The sequence below is a fragment of the Bubalus bubalis genome, chromosome 15 (assembly GCF_019923935.1).
Source record: "Bubalus bubalis isolate 160015118507 breed Murrah chromosome 15, NDDB_SH_1, whole genome shotgun sequence".
Taxonomy (NCBI): Eukaryota; Metazoa; Chordata; class Mammalia; order Artiodactyla; family Bovidae; genus Bubalus; species Bubalus bubalis.
The window spans coordinates 25,155,258-25,175,614 of NC_059171.1; the positions used below are offsets into that span (position 1 = coordinate 25,155,258).

Here is a 20,357-nt window from a genome sequence, read left to right on the forward strand (position 1 = left end):
TAGATCTGATAGACAGAGTGCCTGATGAACTATGGATGGAGGTTCATGACATTGTACAGGAGACAGAGATCAAGACCATCCCCATGGAAAAGAAATGCAAAAAAGCAAAATGGCTGTCTGGGGAGGCCTTACAAATAGCGGTGAAAAGAAGAGAAGCAAAAAGCAAAGGAGAAAAGGAAAGATATAAGCATCTGAATGCAGAGTTCCAAAGAATGGCAAGGAGAGATAAGAAAGCCTTCCTCAGCAATCAATGTAAAGAAATAGAGGAAAACAACAGAATGGGAAAGATTAGAGATCTATTCAAGAAAATTAGAGATACCAAGGGAACATTTCATGCAAAGATGGGCTCAATAAAGGACAGAAATGGTATGGACCTAACAGAAGCAGAAGATATTAAGAAGAGGTGGCAAGAATACAAGAAGAACTGTACAAAAAAAGAGTTTCATGACCCAGATAATCACGATGGTGTGATCACTTACCTAGAGCCACACATCCTGGAATGTGAAGTCAAGTGGGCCTTAGAAAGCATCACTATGAACAAAGCTAGTGGAGGTGATGGAATTCCAGTTGAGCTCTTTCAAATCCTGAAAGATGATGCTGTGAAAGTGCTGCACTCAATATGCCAGCAAATTTGGAAAACTCAGCATGGCCACAGGACTGGAAAAGGTCAGTTTTCATTCCAATCCCAAAGAAAGGTAATGCCAAAGAATGCTCAAACTATCACACAATTGCACTCATCTCACATGCTAGAAAAGTAATGCTCAAAATTCTCAAAGCCAGGCTTCAGCAATATGTGAACCGTGAACTTCCTGATGTTCAAGCTGGTTTTAGAAAAGGCAGAGGAACCAGAGATCAAGTTGCCAACAGCCACTGGATCATCGAAAAAACAAGAGAGTTCCAGAAAAACATTGACTTCTGCTTTATTGTATGTCAAAGCTTTTGACTGTGTGGACCACAACAATCTCTGGAAAATTCTTAAAGAGATTGTAATACCAGACAACCTGACCTGCCTCTTGAAAAACCTGTATTCAGGTCCGGAAGCAACAGTTAGAACTGGACATGGAACAACAGACTGGTTCCAAATAGGAAAAAGAGTATGTCAAGGCTGTATATTGTCACCCTGCTTATTTAACTTATATGCAGAGTACATCATGAGAAACGCTGGGCTGGAAGAAGCACAAGCTGGAATCAGGATTGCTGGGAGAAATATCAATAACCTCAGATATGCAGATGACACCACCCTTATGGCAGAAAGTGAAGAGGAACTAAAAAGCCTCTTGATGAAAGTGAAAGAGGAGAGTGAAAAAGTTGGCTTAAAGCTCAACATTCAGAAAACAAAGATCATGGCATCTGGTCCCATCACTTCATGGGAAATGGATGGAGAAACAGTGCAAACAGTGGCAGACTTTATTTTGGGGGGCTCCAAAATCACTGCAGATGGTGACTGCAGCCATGAAATTAAAAGACGCTTACTCCTTGGAAGGAAAGTTATGGCCAACTTTTCCTATGACCTAGATAGCATATTCAAAAGCAGAGACATTACTTTGCCAACAAAGGTCTGTCTAGTCGAGGCTATGGTTTTTCCTGTGGTCATGTACAGATGTGAGAACTGGACTGTGAAGAAAGCTAAGCGCTGAAGAATTGATGCTTTTTAACTGTGGTGTTGGAGAAGACTCTTGAGAGTCCCTTGGACTGCAAGGAGATCCAACCAGTCCATCCTAAAGGAGATCAGTCCTGGGTGTTCATTGGAAGGACTGATGCTAAAGCTGAAACTCCAATACTTTGGTCACCTCATGCGAAGAGTTGACTCATTGGAAAAGACCCTGATGCTGGGAGGGACTGGGGGCAGGATGAGAAGGGGACGACAGAGGATGAGATGGCTGGATGGCATCACTGACTCAGACATGAGTTAGAGTAAACTTCGGGAGTTGGTGATGGACAGGGAGGCCTGGCATGCTGTGATTCATGGGGTCACAAAGAGTCAGAGATGACTGAGCGACTGAACTGAACTGAAGGTATATATACTTAAATGACTCGCCCAAAGCTATATACAATACAATAACAGGAAATCAAAGGTTTTCTACAAAACTTAATATGTCCTTTAAAACCATAAGCTGATGGTACCAAAACATTCACATTCAGAAACACTTCCTCGTTTAGTTGAAGTCAGAATAATCTATATACCTATATATGTGAAAGTGAAAGTAAAAGTGAAGTCGCTCAGTCATGCCCGATCTCTGCGACCCCATGGACAGTAGCCTGTACCAAGCTCCTCTGTCCGTGGGATTTTCCAGGCAAGAGTACTGGAGTGGGTTGCCATTTCCTTCTTCAGGGAATCTTCCCGACCCAGGGATCGAACCCAGGTCTCCCGCATTGTAGACAGACGTTTTACCATCTGAGCCACCAGGGAAGTCCTACCTATATATGTTGGATGTTTTATAAACTTTAATTTGACATATTAAGGTGATTTCAGCCATGTTATATGCTTGTCATGTAAAATATGAATACTCAAAACTAGAAAAAAGAGGTATGCTTTCCAAGTCACCTTTTATACACTCAAGTAAAACCAAAGGTGGGGAGGGAAGAATATCTACCAGAAACCCCAGCATGGCTATAATCTAGGCTATCAGCTTTCAGTTGTTTATTCGGAAAAACACTCAATCACTTTCTTTGGTATTTAACCTAACTGCATAGTTTACTCAACTGACAGCAGTCACAATTTTTTAAAAGGCAACTTCATTAAACAGAAAATTTTACTTCTGATTGTTTTTGGTAATAGACTATGAAATAGTTACACGTCATATGACTGAATGTGTCCACTGACAGAAAACTGATTAGCTTCGAAGCAACTGCAGTCTATCATTATCCATTTGGAAAATTCTTTCACACAGTGATGTTTCCCTGCAACTTACACATACATATGGGTTCATAGTCTACCCTTAGGGATTATGTAAATCAATCATAATAGGTCCTTTGGCCTGATTATCCTTCCATTGTTTAAAGAAAGCTACCAGGTTCCCTCTGTGTTTCTTTGTACCCTGATCATTCCTCCTATGAATTGGCATAAGCAACTTGCTCTCTTGGCTTGGTTTTTCCACCACAGAAGTTTTTCCCATTCACTTCAGACCTTCTGTAACGTGATAGAGCATAGTTGAATGGACAGGTAACTCAAGAGCTGGACAGATCTTATTTGTATCTCTGCTTGGTCACTAAATTGTGTACAGTTTAAACCTTCCTGAGCATTGGTTTTCTTATCTGTCAAGTCTGAAATGAGAGCCATGACCTCAGTCATGTAGTGATGACAAAATGAAATCTTACATGGTCCAGTGCTTGGTTCAGCTCTCATCAAACCCACAACCCTAACGAAAGTCAGATCTTTGCTCCTGTTAAAAGAGGACTTCCATCGCTTTTTAGAATTAGGCATCATGTACTATCTAGAAACCAAGGAGAATTAAAAATATACTTCAATATGTTTCACGTGTGTACACACAGACATACACACATCTTCAAGAGAGACCCTAGTGCAACTCCACAAAATGTAATCACATGCTTAGTATCTCTGGCAATATAAATGAGCCAAAATGTAATAGGAAAGGAAAAAAGAAAACATTTTGGCAAAGATAGTATAGGCCAATAAAAACCAACTGGTAGTGCACTCTTTTTTTTTTTTAATGTTACCATCTAACCCACTTTCAGGTTGTATTTTTCTTCCTATTCTAATTTATGTTTATTTTTAAGGCGTTATGGGTACCATACCTGCCACTATATTTCATTCAGTTCAGTCGCTCAGTCATGTCCGACTCTTTGCGACCCCATGAATCGCAGCACACCAGGCCTCCCTGTCCATCACCATCTTCCGGAGTTCACTCAAACTCACATCCATCGAGTCCGTGATGCCATCCAGTCATCTCATCCTCTGTCGTCCCCTTCTCCTCCTGCCCCCAATCCCTCCCAGCATCAGAGTCTTTTCCAATGAGTCCACTCTTCGCATGAGGTGGCCAAAGTACTGGAGTTTCAGCTTTAGCATCATTCCTTCCAAAGAAATCCCAGGGCTGATCTCCTTCATTACCGGGTAACATATTTGTCAAGAAAGTATAAGAACCAGCAAAGTGAATCCTTTAAAATATTGTCAAATAAAGTGAGCTGCTTCTCTTCTGAAAAAAATCCTTCTGTTAGAAAACGGTAACTCTTAGGAAAACTTTACATATTTTAAATGATTGCCCTCACTCCTTATCTAGTTTATTTAGTTATCTATCCCCAAATATAACTGTTTCAGCCTATTGCTTTGAAAGCTGGCAATAATTGCATTTCAACATATACACGTGCAGTATAGAAGTACTGCTGAAACTTTGCCTAAACACCCCAATGTCTCATGAGTATTAGTAATCGAGCCTGTTAAGCATCTGTAAGAAGGTGCCACATTTTTTCCATATAGGGCAAATAAGTAAACATTCTTTCAGCTATACTCATATTTCTGGTAACATCTGCACAATGTCTACATGTCAGAAATTAGAATTAAATATTTTTCCCCTAATGTGGAATGCCTAGCCCAGTCTTTCTTGCAAAATCCTCGAATCATTCTCTATTAAGCATGTTCCAATCACCTACCAGCATAACAGACTATTTTTTTTATCCTTTTTCCTACTTTATATACTTCTATCAGAATATGAAATAAGGTAATTGCTCTAACTTATTTACTGAGCTTTCTCCCTCTTTAGACCACAAGCTTTCTGAGGGCAGGGGAAATGTGCTGGCCATCCTGAAGGTCTGGAACAGCACTTAGCTCAACATATTTTCCCCATTCCAATGAATCTCTTTGGTTCAAATTTTTAAGACAAAATTACATAGAGGAAAAGACAGGGACTATAATTTAGGAGACCTGGGTTTCAGTCCTGGTTCTAGCTCTGTTATTGATCGATCTTTGAGGAAGTTAATTAACTTCTAGGGGCACCTAAAATAATGGTTGAACTAAACTATCTTTAACATTTTCCTTGGATTATAAATTCTGATTCTTGGATTAAAATTTCCTTGAAACTGAAAATTCTCAGTACTTAAGCACCCTTCATATACTTTATAATGTAGTAGGAGCAGTGAGATATTTTTTCATTTTTTTTAATCGAAGGATAATTGCTTTACAGAATTTTGTTGCTTCCTGTCAAGCCTCAACATGAGTCAATCATAGGTATATAGATCACCTCCTTTTGAACCTCCTTCCCATCTCCCTCCCCATCTCACCCCTCTAGGTTGTTACAGAGCCCCTGTTTGAGTTTTCTGAGCCATACAGCAAATTCCTGTTGGCTATCTATTTTAAATATGGTAGTACAAGTTTCCATGTTACTCTTTCCATACATATCACCTTCTCCTCCCCTGTCCCCATGTCCATAAGTCTATTCTCTATGTCTGTTTCTCCACTGCTGCCCTGTAAAAAAATTCTTCAGTACCATTTTTCTAGATTACATATATGTGCATTAGAATACGATATTTATCTTTCTCTTTCTGACTCACTTCACTCTGTATAAAAGGTTCTAGGTTCATCCATCTCATCAGAACAGACTCAAATGCATTCCTTTTTATGGCTGAGTAATATTCCATTGGGTATATGTACCACAACTTCTTTATCCATTCATCTGTCAATGGGCGTCTAGGTTGCTTCCATGTTCTAGCTATTGTAAATAGTGGTGCAATGGACAATGGGATACATGTATCTCTTTCAATTTTTGTTTCCTCAGGGTATATGCCTAGGAGTGGGATTGCTGGGTCATATGGTAGTTTTATTCCTAGTTTTTTAAGGAATCTCCATAACGTCTTCCATAGTTGCTGTATCAATTTACATTCCCACCAACACTGCAAGAGCGTTCCCCTTTCTCCACACCCTCTCCATCATTTATTGTTTGTAGACTTTTTGAGGATGGCCATTCTGACCAGTGTGAGGTGACAGCTCATTGTGGTTTTGATTTGCATGCCTCTAATAATGAGCGATGTTGAGCATCTTTTCATGTGTTTGTTAGCCATCTGTGTGTCTTCTTTGGAGAAATGTCTGTTTAGGTCTTTTCCCCACTTTTTGATTGCATTGCTTGTTTTTCTACCATTGAGTTGTATGAGCTCCTTGTATATTTTGGAAGTTAATCCTTTGTCAATTGCTTTATTTGCTATTATTTTCTCCCATTCTGAGGATTGTCTTTTCACCTAGCTTATAGTTTCCTTTGCTGTGTAAAAGCTTTTAAGTTTAATCAGGTCCCACTTGTTTACTTTTGTTTTTATTTCCATTACTGTAGGAGGTGGGTCATAGAGAGAATCTTGCTTTGATTTATATGTCATCAAGTGTTCTGCCTGTTTTCCTCTAAGAGTTTTACAGTTTCTGGTCTTATGGTTAGGTCTTGAATCCATTTTGAGTTTATCTTTGTGCATGGTATTAGGAAGTGTTCTAATTTCATTCTTTTACACGTAGCTATTCAGTTTTCCCAGCACCATTTATTGAAAAGGCTGGATTTTTGAAATTAGATTAGCACACTATTCTAATCAAAAAGACAAAATGAGACTGGGTCATCAATATTATTATTAAAAATGCAAGTTACCATGCAGATGAATACAAAATAATCTGTGGTTAAAGTCTTCAGAATTTTAAGTACAGATTCAGACTATTTGGGCATGATTTAGTACACTTGATGGCAAGTGAATTAATAGTTCCCACGATGGCAAATGCATTAATAGTTCCCATGGAGAGTCAATGTGCTTCCAAAATTTTCTAAATTGCTCTCAGAAAATCTCCATGAAGAGAGAATCTGGCTCAACATGTCTGCAGGTTATGCAGGGGTTTATCATGTGTGAATCATTGGCACTGGTGCCTAATGCCAAATATAAAACTCCCAAACCTCAAACTATTAAGTATTGAGCAAGATATTTAGCAACACTAAAAGTTCTGAAAGTACATCTTACTTTGGCTTAGGATACCTATGGAAAATGAAGTTGAAGCTCTAATACTTTGGCCACAGGATGCAAAAAGCCGACTCATTAGAAAAGACCCTGATGCTGGGAAAGATTGAAGGCCAGGAGGAGAAGGGGATGACAGAGGATGAGATGGTTGGATGGCATCACTGACTCAATGGACCTGAGTTTGAGTAAACTCTAGGAGTTGTTGACGGACAGGGAAGCCTGGAATGCTGCAGTCCATGAGGTCACAAAGAGTCGGACACAACTGAGTGACTGAACAACAACCACCTATGGAATAAGGGCAGATTTTTAGGATCAAACTGGACCTTAGGTATCTTTATCTTTCACAGTTTCACACAGTTAATGAGGACACAGCAAATTACTCACTTTTCAAGCATACATTTATATGTCAAGGTAACAGGCCAACCTTCTTCTGTTTCTGTCACTTAGTTCAAGTGTTAAACATTACTGAGCACCCAAGTGAGGTCAACACTCGAGCATAATGTGTTTTTCCTCAGTGAAATGAAATAGCTCTGTATGTGTGTGTTCACACACACACACTCACATACACATATATGAAGATTTTGCATATATAGGTAAAATTTTATGACACTACCATCAATAATGCTTAGAAGACTCCTTCAAATTTGGTTAAGTCAACCTGATAGGGAACAGAGAGAAACATATAGACCAAAGACTATGCTTACATAGAGTTTCCTAAATATTTGAGTTTTAGCAGAGACTCTCTTGAGTCTCAGACTCAGGCATCAGTTTTATCACTTTACAACAATTATGAGAGAGAAAAATTATTTACCCTGTCAAAACACATAAGATAATGATTTGCAGTTCAGAGAATGGTTATTAATTTATCTTGGAAGATAAATTATGCTTCCACTCCTTTTCTGAAGGGCAGAGCACTCCTGTGACCAAATAACAAACCAAAACCCTGTTGAGTAAACTATAAAGGGTACATTCAGCATGACAAAGAGAGATTTACATCAAATTAACATATCTTGAGATGTTATTCTTCTTCCCTGCAGGGGTATTTCTGTCTAGACATCTAGAACCGATCATTAAAATCAATGCACTTCACCCTGAACAGGACCCTGAGCAAACATCTACACCCTAATTTGCACCCTCTAACTCTGCTTTTTCTACAACAGTGTTCTCTCTATGTGAGTTACATCACATTCCCTAGCATATCAGAGCACAGAGCTTCAGGAAACATTTTACTGTTTTATTCACTGGATTATTCATTTAAGTGTATCCTGATCGTGTCAGAATCTCATTGCTCAGTGCATTATTCATTTTAATATTATTTCCAAAATCAGAATAGATATATTTGTATATAATGGGGAGAGAGAAAGAATAAAAGCAAAAAGAAGAAACTTATTTACCCTTACTTTTATCCCTTGGAAATGTTCTTGGGTCCTGAGAATTCATTAAAAATTTACAATTTTCAGTTTACATAAAGTTATATATTATTATGGGCTTTCCCGGTGGCTCAGCAGTAAAGAATCCACCTGCAATGAAGAAGATCTGGGTTCAATTCCTGGATCAGGAAGATCTCCTGGAGAAGGGAATGGGTACCCACTCCAGTATTCTTGCCTGGAGAATCTCACAGACAGAGCAAGTCTGGTGGGCTACAGTCCATGGTGTCACAAAGAGTAGGACATGACTAAAGTGACTGAGCACGCATGCGTGCACATATATTATTATATTCTATTTATTTCACAGTAGAGCAAAAGGAATAATAGAGTATGATTAATACTCTATTAATACATGTTTTAAAATAAAATTCATTATAATAAGATTTTACTTACAAAGTAGAAGTCAGAAACTTGTCTTTGGAAAAAATCAAAGAATTTCACTATAAATGTATGTAAAACTATTCATCTTTACCAAAACAATACAATATTTTAATTTGTAACTTCATCCTAAGTGCACTACTTTTAGGAAACAGGTTGAACTAGTAACACAAATATGTGATTAGCTAAAATTGTGAGTGACTTTGCCAAAGTACTTCAGTTCCCTAAATGTATACTGTGAACCTCCTATGCTGATTCATTTTCAAATTCTGTTTATGTTTATGCTACAGGCAATCTGTCTATAGATCAGTGTCTGAGGACAAGCAACAATCAGAAACTTTCAGCTAACTTTTAAGCATCTAGTCATAATCCTACCGGAAAAGGCAATGGCAACCCACTCCAGTACTCTTGCCTGGAGAATCCCAGGGATGGGGGAGCCTGGTGGGCTGCTGTTTATGGGGTCGCATAGAGTTGCACACGACTGAAGCGACTTAGCAGCAGCAGCAGCAGCATAATCCTACTGGGTCTTAGAAATCAAATATAACTTCTCTTCAGAAACTCAGCTTTCAGAAGAACAAAAAAATGATGTGATTAACAGAGATGTAATCACAGAAATGTAATGCTCTAAGGTAGAATTGTCCAATAGAAATCAATTGCAAGTCATAAATGAGACGCCATATATGCAATTTTAAAGATTTTAGCAGCTCACATTTAAAAAGCAAAAATTAAACAAGTGAAATTAATTTTAATACATAATTTAAACTAACATCCTGAATATTACAATGTCACAAGCATATAAATTATAGACAGTATAGTTTATATATCGTTGTACTAAGTCTTTGAATGAGATGTGAATTTCACATTTGCAGCACATCCCAATTTGTACCAGACACATTTCAAGTGTACAATAGTTACATGCAACTAGTGGCGATCATACTGAATGATGCAGAGAGAAGTATACAAAGAGTTCTGAGGGAATGCAAAGAAAAAAAAGATTGATGCTCCCTGGACCATCAGGAAAATGGAACAAAAGGGTTGACTTTTGAATCTGACCTGTAAAGATAAACAGGAGTTTATAGGTAAAATAAAAACAGATTGTGGCCAGATAGTGAAGCTTTATATTAAAGTTTGGATTTTGTCTTTTAAGCTATGACTAGGTTTTTAAGGCAAGGAGTAATAGGATCAGCGTTTTTCTTTCAAAACATAAATGCTGGTAGAATGGAAGATGAATTGGAAAATTGGAAGAGTAGAACCAAGTAGACTAGTTAGTTATATGGCTATTGCAAAGAATATGGGACATGGATTTAAATACCATCAATATGCTGAAGGTTCCCAAATATAGCTCTTCAACCAGATCTCTCTCCTAAACTTCAGACCTGACAATTTCATACCTAACCAGTCCACTTGGATACTCAGTATGCAGCTCTGACATAAAATAATAAAAACTCAGCTCCTAATCTTTCACTATACACAGGCTTCCCCATCTCAGTCGAGGCTCCTTTATTCTTATAATCTAGCTGTTTAGCTTAAAATATTAAAATTATTGTTCATTCCTCATTTTCTTTCCATGTCCCATTACAATCCCCATAGGAAATCCTGTTGATTGTTCCTTTGACAGGTATCCATAATCTGACCTCTTCTCTGTATTTCTATAGCTACCATCCTGCTCTGAATAACCAGTGTCCCTCACTGAATTGCTGTGATAATTCCTACATATTTTCCTTGCTCTTTCCTTGTCCTCTAGGGCATATTTTCAGTACAGAAATCAGACTGGCACTTTTGAAGTTTAAACCGGCTTATCTTCTGAAATCCCCATTTCATTCACAGGCAAAGTAATTATGTGGCAGATCACACTATTCCCAACTCATCATTTCCTCTCTGTAATAGAATTATGCACTCATGTCCTTAGCTTTTAGTATTAAAATGTGACTTTTTAATATTTCTCCCAAGAGTAGACAGAATACACATCTTTGTTCATTGACTTTGGGCTGGGTAAATGTCTTTCTTTGGCCAATGAAATAGGTAGAAAAGAATTCATTTCTTTTGGAGAAATGAAGAAATGTGACTTCATTTCTGAGTCACAGCTTCAAGAGACATCTTATGTTTTCATTCATTCCTTTTGCACTATGCCATCCTCTCTGAGAATGATAGAGCCCAGACAGCTACTAGATCCAGAATGAGAAGACATATGGGGCAGACTTGATCCCAATTTGCAACCTGGACCCAAGCCCAGCCAATCCACGCCAAGCTTAATAGAGTCACAACTTCCCGGCTGACTCCTGAATGCGAAATAAACACTTGTTCCTGGAGATGAGGTTGTTTGTTACATACCACTATTATAGCAATAGCTGCTTAATATACCCTGCAGTGGTCAATCAGACCCCTTATGCTCTGTATACAGTTCTTCCTTCCATCTCTCTTTCCTTTCTACCTACTTTTCTCTGTTTCATTTACTCCACTTCCACTGCTACAGACTCTTTATTATTCCTCAAATATACCAAGCATGTTCCTTCTTAAGGGTCTTTGCACTGACTGATCTCTTTGCCTAAATAATTTCTCTTCTAGATACCTATATGACTCACACCCTTATTTCCTCCAAGTTAACTGTCAACTTCTCAACCAGGCCTACCTTGTCAGCCTATTTAAATTGCATGTCCATATAGATGGCTAACAGGCACATGAAAAGGTAGTCAACATCATTAATTATTAGAAAAATGTGCATCAAAACTACCATGAGGTATCACCTCACACTGATTAGAATGGCCATCATCAAAAAGTCTACAAATGATAAACACTGGAGGGGATGTGGAGAAAAAGAAACCCTCCTGCACTGTTGACTGTTGGTGGGAATATAAATAGATCAGCCACTACAGAGAACTGTATGGAGGTTTCCCAGAAAACTGAAAGTTACCATATGATCCAGTGATCCCACTTTGGGCATATATCTGGAGAAAATTCTAATTCAGAAAGATAGATGCATCCCAATTCTCACTGAAGCACTATTTACAATAGCCAAGATATGGAAGCAACCTAAATGTCCATCACCAGATGAATGGATAAAGAAGATGTAGTATATATACATAATAGAATATTATTCAGCCATAAAAAATAGGTCTTATAATAACCTATAAGGAAAGGAAAGAGAGATTGAGATTGGGGGCAGGAGGAGAAGGGGACGACAGAGGATGAGATGGCTGGATGGCATCACTGACTCAATGGATGTGAGTCTGAGTGAACTCTGGGAGTTGGTGATGGACAGGGAGGCCTGGCGTGCTGCGATTCATGGGGTCGCAAAGAGTCAGACATGACTGAGCAACTGAACTGAACCGAACTGATAAAAAAATAAAATAATGCCATTTGCAGCAACATGGATGGACCTAGATATCATCATACTAAGTGAAGTAAGCCAGGCAGATGCAGACAAATATTATATATCACTTATATGTGGAATCTAAAACATGATACAAATGAACTTATTTACAAAACAGATATAGACTCACACATATAGAAAACAAACTTACAGCTACTAAAGGGGAAAGGCAGGGAGGTACAAATTAGGAATTTGGGATTAGCATATACACACTATTATGTATAAAACAGATAACCAACAAGGACTTACTGTATAGTACATAGCACAAGGAACTCTACTCAGTATCTTGTAATAACCTATAAGGAAAAGAATCTGAAAAAGAATATATATATATACACACACACACACACACACATTTAAAAAGAGGAAAAAATAAAACTGCACACAAAAAAACCAAGTTTTATTACTAACTTTATTTTATGGGGCTTCTCTGATGACTCAGAGAGTAAAGAATCTGTCTGCAATGCAGGAGACACAGGAGATGCAGGTTCGATCCCTGGGTCAGGAAAGTCCCCTGAAGTAGGAAATTGCAACCCACTCCAGTATCCTTGCCTGGATAATCCCAGAGGATGGACAGAGGAGCCTGGTAGATGACAGGACTGCATGTAAATTATACCTCAATAAACCTAAAATTTAAAAATATAAATAAATAAATAAATAAATAAATTGCATGTCGATCCTCCAGTCCAAGGATGATGAAGGGGCATGAGGGAACTTTCTGAGGTTATACAAATGTACCATACAGGGTTATATGTTATATGAGTGTGCATAGGTGACAAAATTATCAATTTGCACATTTAAGATATGTGACTATCACTACATATATTTATTGCAAAAAGAAAAACTTTAAACAAATATTGAACTCTTAGTGTGTTTACATTTTACAGTGGTATCAGTATTCAATTCTGAAACTTTTTTCATGAGTCATGCAATTAAGTAAATATATTATGGATAATGAAAATCAAATTTCTGCCTTTGGAGAACATACTTACATGTATGGGAGAAGGATGATTATACAGAAAATACAGTCTAATATTATAAAGGAACTTGAGACAGAAATGTGAACTACTGGCTTACATACACACAAACATGCATGCATTCATCATGCTTCATAGATTCAGATGAACATGTACAAATAAACATATGAGACAGAAATAGATATCTATCTTAACTGTTCTCTAAGAGGGCCTAGAAGTAATGTTACATCAGTAAGAATAAGTAAATCCAGTGCCCAGGTCTTGATTTCCACATACCATTCTCTACTAAAAGAAAACACAGTTCTTTGGATAAATGGCTAACTCCCTGGTAGGGGCAGGAAAATATAAGATCAACTGGAATATTTTGGTATTGTCAGAAGGTAAGGAAGCACTCAAGGAATCATGGAGATGTCTCAAAAGGTCACAGTAGCCAGCTTGAAGGAAATCCTACTGATCAAATCTGGGACCATGTGTGAATCCAAATATTATAAAAAAATGGATCATAATCTATTGAGTTCAGTAAAAAGCCATGAGTCCATCTAGTCTGAATTAACAAATGAAACAAATAAAGAAATTGAAGAAGGGAAATGCCTTCCTTGTAAAATAAAGTGAAGTGAAAGTGAAGTCGCTCAGTCGTGTCTGACTCTTTGCAACCCCATGGATATAGCCTACCAGGCTCCTCCATCCATGGGATTTCCCAGGCAAGAGTACTGGAGTGGGTTGCCATTTCCTTCTCCAGGGGATCTTCCCAACCCAGGGATCGAACCTGGGTCTCCTGCATTGCAGGCAGACGCTTTACTGTCTGAGCCAGAAATAATAATAGATTTAGAAAATTATCAATAGAGATAAAAGTGGTGGTAGAGTGTGCTGAGAAACAGATATTTAAATATTCTTAAAGTATCTTCCTACAAGTTACTTACTAATTATAAAGTGAAAATGTTGACTTTACAATGGAGAATCCTTATTGATCACCCACCAGGAGATCAAAGCTAATATCACCAACACTAGAATAACTCAGTGTCTTATGACACCTGACATAAAGTATTGAGAAAAACTGAATATAATTTTAGTGATTTTCTTCTAAAAAATCTGTTACCTTATCAATTCCAGAGGAAATAAACCCACTCCAGTGTTCTTGCCTGGAGAATCCCAGGGACAGGGGAGCCTGGTGGGCTGCCGTCTATGGGGTCTCATAGAGTCAGACATGACTGAAGCAACTTAGCAGCAGCAGCAGCAGCAAACCAAACGCCACTGGCCTGAATTCTTCAAAAATGTCAAGATTAAGAGATCACATAAAACAAGAAAAATGTGACAATAAAATTCAATACATGATCCTGTATTGAATTTTGCGCCAGGAAAAGCTGTAAATGACATTACTGGGAAAACTGATTAAATGTGAATAAGGATTCTGGGTTATATAACAGAAGTATATCAATATTTTATATTCTGATTTTGATAATTGCAATGTAATTATTTTTTAAATGTCTTTATTCTTTGGAAATACACATTGAAATATTTTAGAAGTTAAGGGACACACCATCTTCAACTTCTTCCCAAAAGTTGAGGAACAAAATTCTGTATATGCACATATTTTTGTAGACAGACTTATTAACAAAGCAAATGGAGCCAGGTCTGTGGTATTGGTTTGTACTATTCTTGCAACTCTTCTGCAAGTCTTAAATAACATCAGTTCTTTAAATGCCTTCTGCTGGTCACCATCTACTCAAATTATTCTGTGTTGTTCTTTTTTTCATAGCACTTACTACCTTTTAACATGCTACAGGAGGGTTCTTTACCACTAGCGCCACATAGGAAGCCCATATCATTTATCATCTATTGTCTATTTGATCTACCTAGAACATCTAAAATGTAAATCTATAAGGGCACCCTCTATGCCTCTTTTGGTTCCTTGATATAGTCTAAGCTAGCTCCTGAGCTTCCCTGGTGGATCAGATGTTAAAGAATATGCCTGCAATGCAGAAGACCTGGGTTCAATCCCTGGATCAGGAAGATCCCCTGGAGAAGGAAATGCTACTCCACTCCTGGAGAATCCACGGACAGAGGAGCCTGATGGGCTACAGTCCATGGGGTTGCAAAGAAGTTAGCTCCTAAAAAGTGCTTGGCACAAAGCAGATGTCAATAATTCTTTGAAGCGAGAGAGATAATAAAAGAAAAAGTTAACTAGGAAGTGGTGATACAATAGGAGGTTACTGAATCAATGATCACTACCATTATAATAAAACATACTCCAACTGAGCACAATGGATGAGCACACAATCGAATACTTACTATGTACCCAAAGTAATTCCAAGTGCTTTACTTTACACACTTATTTTTTCAACCAAAATTTCTGAGACAGGTATCACTGTCTTCACTTTATAAATGAGAAACCTGAAGGATAAAGAGGTTAAGCAGCTTTGCCAAAGTCATCCAGCTAGTAAGTGGTGGGGACAGACAGAGAAACCCAGATATTCTGGCTCTGGTCTTTTCAGACAAAGAAACAGGCAAGGTAGGGCAACACAAAGGCAAACCATTCAAGATCAGATGCACTTGGACTATCACATATTCAGTTCAGTTCAGTCATTCAGTCGTGTCCAAATCCTTGCGACCCCATGACTACAGTATGCCAGGCTTCCCTGTCCAGCATCAATTCCCAGAGCCTACTCAAACTCATGTCCATCGCGTTGGTGATGCCATCCAGCCATCTCATCCTCTTTTGTCCCCTTCTCCTCCCACCTTCAGTATTTCCCAGCATCAGGGTCTTTTTCAAATGAGTCGGCTCTTAGCATCAGGTGCCAAAGTACTGGAACTTCAGCTTCAGCATCAGTCCTTCCAATGAACACTCAGGACTGACCTCCTTTAGGATGGACTGGTTGGATCTCCTTGCAGTCCAGAGGGCTTTCAAGAGTCTTTTCCAACACCACAGTTCAAAAGCATCAATTCTTCAGCACTCAGCTTTTTTTATAGTCCAGCTCTCACATCCATACATGACTACTGGAAAAACCATAGCTTTGACTAGATGAACCTTTGTTGGCAAAGTAATGTCTCTGCTTTTGAATATGCTATCTAGGTTGGTCATAACTCTCCTTCCAAGGAGTAAGCGTCTTTTAATTTCATGTCTGCAGTCACCATCTGCAGTGATTTTGGAGCCCAAGAAAATAAAGTTTGACACTGTCTCCATTGTTTCCCCATCTATTTGTCATGAAGTGATGGAACCAGATGCCATGATCTTAGTTTTCTAAATTTTGAGTTTTAAGCCAACTTTTTCACTCTCTGCTTTCACTTTCATCAAGAGGCTCTTTATGTCTTCTTCACTTTCTGCCATAAGGGTCATTTTGAGAAAGTAATTTAGTTATTCTGTTACCAAGTTTTCTAATTTCAAAAGATGAACATGACATCTACTATACAGAAATATGAGGCTTAAATGAGATAAATAAGAAAAAGTACCTGAAAGTGCCTGGAAAAATCATACTTAATCATTATTAGACTTACCTCCTTCAAGTGAGTGACTATTTATTGCTGTGGCTGTTGTTTTTTCAGGTTGGCTTACTAGGTGGTGATATTACTGAATAAGCTAGAGAACAGTGCAAACCATGGTCAATTTCTATATCACTCACTGTTTGGTCTCTAGCATTCAGTTCAGTTTAGTCGCTCAGTCGTGTCTGACTCTTTGTGACCCAATGAATCACAGCACGCCAGGCCTCCCTGTCCATGACCAACTCCCAGAGCTTACCCAAACTCATGTGCATTGAGTTGGTGATTCCATCCAGTCATCTCATCCTCTGTCGTCCCCTTCTCCTCCTGCCCCCAATCCCTCCCAGCATCAGGGTCTTTTCCAATGAGTCAACTCTTTGCATGAGGTGGCCAAAGTATCGGAGTTTCAGCTTTAGCATCATTCCTTCCAAAGAACACCCGGGACTGATCTCCTTCAGAATGGACTGGTTGGATCTCCTTGCAGTCCAAGGGACTCTCGAGAGTCTTCTCCAACACCACAGTTCAAAAGCATCAATTTTTCGGCCCTCAGCTTTCTTCACAGTCCAACTCTCACATCCATACATGACCACTGGAAAAACCATAGCCTTGACTAGACGGACCTTTGTTGGCAAAGTAATGTCTCTGCTTTTGCATATGCTATCTAGGTTGGTCATAACTTTCCTTCCAAGGAGTAAGCGTCTTTTAATTTCATGGCTGCAGTCACCATCTGCAGTGATTTTGGAGCCCTCCAAAATAAATTCTGACACCGTTTCCACTGTTTCCCCATCTATTTCCCATAACAAAGCTTAGAAGTAGCTAAATATATCTGATTTTAAAATCCAGGTTTTTAAGAGTAAATTCAATGATCAATCATTGTTAGAATGTTTAAAATATGAAAATGTATTAGTATTTTGGTTAAAAGCCCAACAGAGTTTGGTAAAAGTACCCTATCTAAATCCACATAAGATTGATATAGAAATAAAAATTACTTGAGTTCTTAGAAGAATTATATAGTATATTATGCCATATTGTATATGTTTAAAAGATTTCAGTTTTTCAAAAATGATTTAAAATCCATTGCACTAGATAAACTATCTGTAACTACTTGTTAATATCCATGTTACATGATCTCTAAAACTAGTTACACATTCTAAGCATCTGCTAAAGTTCAAATTCTGCTCTCACTTCCTGTAGAGGAGTTAAGGATTATTTGCTTTTATATGGTTCATTTATGTCTGTGGTATGTGATAAAGGTGGTGATTTCTTGACACAGCAATATAGATGAGTTTTTCCCCATTAAAGGCTCTGTGGGGGAGGAACTCTTATAAATCACTGTGTGGTCTTGTAAATTGGGCAGTGTTGTGGGATATTTTCCTCACAGGTTTGGATCAGAATAATAAGCACACATGAAATTGCCAAGAACATCCAAAAAGAAAGTGAAAGCACCCAAAACAAACAAAACGATGTCTAATATTATTTTAAGAAAAAAATCTTGAAAAATTGCTTGACACAATTGAAGTATTTCCAAGAATGTTGCCAAGAATATGAAAATAAGAATAGGTTATATAGGTGCTCCTATTTAAAATCAGAAAATTATAGAAATATATTACAGCTATAGTAATACCAGTAATAGCAAAACAAATCATATTTGTGATACTCCATTAATTGCTTTTCCTTCATTTACTTTGTTTAAATCATCATAATCACAGTATGCAGTTAGTATCATGTTACAGATGAGTAAAAATTAATGTATTTGCTAGAATATTGTGGAAATGCACTATGATATTTTATTTCAAACAATGCCTCTTTTAGGTAAAAAATATTTGACAAGATATAATTGCTGTCCTCACTTCTTATGGTTTTATCTCTAGTTAGGGCAAATGAAGGTGTCCTCATACGTATATTTCTTAGAAAAAGAAAAGAAAAAAATAAAACTCTAGGGTTTGCATTAACTCTTTCCTACCATCTCTTTCCAAAATAATAATTGCCAACAGTAGATATCAATTGAGTGCTGACTGTACACAAAGTACAGGTGTATTAAAGCCATTAAAAATGAGAAAGTGCTCTCCCAACACTTAACAGTTGAAAATACACTTACACTTTTTTAACCTTATGATATTAGACACAATACCTTTCAAAGAATACAGTAGCCTTACAAGAGTTGAGTTTTAACAGATAATGAACTTTATTTATAATGAAAAGAGAGCTTTTATGAATAGAAAATTCTGGTTCATTGTTATCAACACTGTAAATACCTACAGAAGCAGATCTATATATAGTAACATTTATTCTTTTCACATTTTCTCAAAGTGACTAAAATGGGTGATTCCTTTAAACATGAAACTTGCTATTTTATCAGTCATTTGAACAATGATTTGTGAGAGCTTCTGATTAGGGTATTCTAACCAGGAAATCCCTTTCATGGATCACAGCCTTGTCATAGCAAAGGGGCTTGCATAATTCAATGAAGCTATGAGCCATGCTGTGAAGGGCCACAAATGACAGATGGGTCATGGTGAAGAATTCTGACAAAATGTGGTCCACTGGAGGAGTGAAAGGCAAACTATGCCAGTATTCTAGCCGTGAGAACCCATGAACATGAACATGTACAATATGAAAAGGCAAAAAGATATGATACTGGAAGATGAACCTCCCAGGTGGGAAAATGTCCAATATGCTACTGCGGAAGAGTAGAGGGCAATTACTAATAGCCTCAGAAAAATGAAGTGGCTGGGCCAAAATGGAAATGACACTCAGCTATGCATGTGTCTGGTGGTGAAAGTTAAGTCTGATGCTGTAAAGAATAACATTGCATAGGAACCTGGAATGTTAGGCCCATGAATCAAGGTAAATCAGATGTGGTCAAGCAGGAACTAACAAGAGTAAACATCAACATCTTAGGAATCAGTGAACTAAAACGGATGGGAATGGGTGGATGTAATTCAGAAGACCATTATATCTACTACTGTGGGCAAAGAATCCCTTTGAAGAAACTAATTAAGCCTCACGGTCAACAAAAGAGCTTGAAATGCAGTACTTAGGTGCAATCTTAAAAATGACAGAATGATCTTGGTTCATTTCCAAGGCAAACCATTCAACATCACAGTAACTCAAGTCTATGCCTCAACCACTGATGCTGAATCTGACTGGTTCTATGAACACCTATAAGACGTTTTAGAACTAAACCAAAGAAAGATGTGCTTTTCATCATAGGGGACTGGAATGAAAATGTAGGAAGTCAAGAGATACCTGGAGTAACAGGCAAGTTTGGCCTTGGAGTACAAAATGAACCAGGGCAAAGGCTAACAGAGTTTTGTCAAGAGAACACACTGGTCATAGCAAACACCCTTTTCCAACAACACGAGAGATGACTCTACACATGGACATCACCAGATGGTCAATACTGAAATCAGACTGATTATATTCTTTTCAGCCAAAGGTAGAGGAGCCCTATACAGTCAGCAAAAACAAGACCAGGAGCTGAATGTGGCTCAGATCATCAGCTCCCCACTGTGAAAATCAAGCTTAATTTGAAGAAAGTCCAGTAAGCCATTCAGGTATGACCTAAATCAAATCTCTTATGATTATAAAGTGAAGGTAATAAACAGAATCAGAGGATTAAATCCGGTAGACACTGTGACTGAAGAACTATGGACAGAGGTTGGTAACATTGTATATGACTCAGTGACCAAAACCATCCCAAAGAAAAAGAAATGCAAGAAGGCAAAGTGGTTGCCTGAGGTGGATTTACACATAGTTGAGGAAAGAAGAGAAGCAAAAAGCAAGGGAGAAAGGGAA

The 20,357-nt window shown here is 38.0% G+C and overlaps 1 protein-coding gene across 1 annotated transcript in view; it reads right to left on the reverse strand.

Annotated features, from left to right (window-relative positions):
* The window catches only part of ANGPT1 (angiopoietin 1), a 301,739-nt gene that overhangs the window by 235,105 nt on the left and 46,277 nt on the right, over window positions 1-20,357 (reverse strand). The window lies entirely within an intron of this gene.